This window comes from Mus pahari, chromosome 8, assembly GCF_900095145.1.
Source record: "Mus pahari chromosome 8, PAHARI_EIJ_v1.1, whole genome shotgun sequence".
In the NCBI taxonomy this organism is placed as follows: domain Eukaryota; kingdom Metazoa; phylum Chordata; class Mammalia; order Rodentia; family Muridae; genus Mus; species Mus pahari.
Genome location: NC_034597.1, coordinates 5,723,504 through 5,725,568, shown reverse-complemented (window position 1 = coordinate 5,725,568; position 2,065 = coordinate 5,723,504).

Sequence of the window (2,065 nt, the reverse complement as noted above, 5' to 3'; positions counted from 1 at the left end):
TCTGGAGGGCATCATCCTGAGTGAGGTAACCCAATCACAAAAGAAGTCACATGATATGCACTCACTGATAAGTGCATATTAGCCCAGAAACTTAGACTACCAAAGAATCAATTTGTAAAACAAATTAAACTCAAGAAGAAGGAAGACCAAAGTGTGGATTCTTTGTCCCTCCTTAGAATGGGGAACAAAATACCCATGTAAGGAGTTATAGAGACAAAGTTTGGAGATGAGACAGAAGGAAGGACCATACAGAAACTGCCCCATCTGGGGATCCATACCATAATCAACCACGAAATGCAGACACAATTGCATATGCCAGCAGGATTTTGCCTACAGGACCCTGATATAGCTCACTCTTGTGAGGCTATGCCAGTTCCTGGCAAACACAGAAGTGGATGCTCACAGTCATCTATTGGACAGAACACATGGCCCCCAAAGGAGGAGCTAGAGAAAGTACCCAAGGAGCTGAAGGGGTCTGTAACCCTGTAGGAGGAACAGCAATATGAACTAACCAGTACCCCCTTAGCTTGTGTCTCTAGCACATATGTAGCAGAAGATGGCCTAGTTGGCCATCACTTAGAGGAGAGGCCCTTGGTCTTGCGAAGTTTATATGCCCCAATACAGGGGAATACCAGGGGCAGGAAGCTGGAGTGGGTTGGTTGGAGATCAGGGTTGGGGGAGAGTATAAGGGACTTTTGGGAGAGCATTTAAATTGTAAATGAAGAAAATATCTAATAAAAAAAGGTATTCCCATATAATAGTCTTAGGTGTCTTCAGGACATGCGTGATCAACAATTTGAGGGAAATCATCTCATTTTGGCAGTGTACTTCTGATTTGAAAAGGCTTGTCTTTTTCATGTCTTGCATAGTATAACTATTGAGGAGGTTTGGTCTTACTGTTAATGTAATGTTAACTGAGGGCCTCAGAGCCCTGTAGCCTGCAAGAAGACATAAGTGACCCTGCCCCTAAGTTTTTTCTGATTGGTACATAAGATGCCAACAGCCAATAGTTGCGCAGAAATAACATAATACCTGGGATTTAAGTTTCCTGAGCTTGGGGTCTGAGGAAAACAACAACAAGAAGAAGGTACAATAGGAGGAAAGAGAAGCCACCATGGGATAAGTGAGTCATAAAACCGTGCCCCTGGGGACTGGCCAATTGGAATTAAGGCCAGCCTAGATGAAACATCGTAAGTAATAGGTTGGGGTTATCGATAGGAAAGTAGATTCTAATAGCGTACAGGATAGGTATCTGCCCAGCTTTTGTGCTGTTTCAGGTTTATTGTAATTATAAAGGTTGGATGTATGTCTTTTATCTGGGAACTAAATGATCAAGGGTAGGGATTCAATAATTTCTACAACATGTAACTCTAATTTATATATTGTTATAAGATAGGTTACCACATATGGCTCTTGTTTTTCTTTACAGCCAAATAAAATTCCATCATATTTATACAAAACATTTTTACTATCTACTTATCAGTAAATGAATATCTTCTTTTTTTCTCCTTCCATAGTGCCTGTATTAGTTTACCTTTCTGTTCCTGTGGCAAAAGAACTTGACAAACACTAACTCAGAGAAGAAAGGCTTTATTCTGGCTTGAATCTCTGTAGGGGATAGAGTATATCACACCGTGGAGGATTTGTCAATAGTTGGGGAAAACCTAGTGGCAGAAACAAGAATCTGAGTAATCACCTTTTATCCATACATAGGAAGCAGAGAGAACAGGCAGTAGAATGAGCCTGTAAACCCATGAATCTTGACCCAAGTGACATCCATTCTCCAGCATGACTCTATCTCTTAAAAGTTTTATAACTTATCAGAATAGTGACACCACCCTGGATCAAGTATTCAAATGCATGAGACTATGTGGGACACTTATCATTTAGAACACAAGAGTCCCCTTTCATTGATGAACTGCATGCATCTACACACACACACACACACACACACACACACACACAGAGAGAGAGAGAGAGAGAGAGAGAGAGAGAGAGGATGTGTAAGAGAAATCTGTATCTAGATTCTGTATGTTTGAGAAAATCTGACACTTTGTCTTTCTGA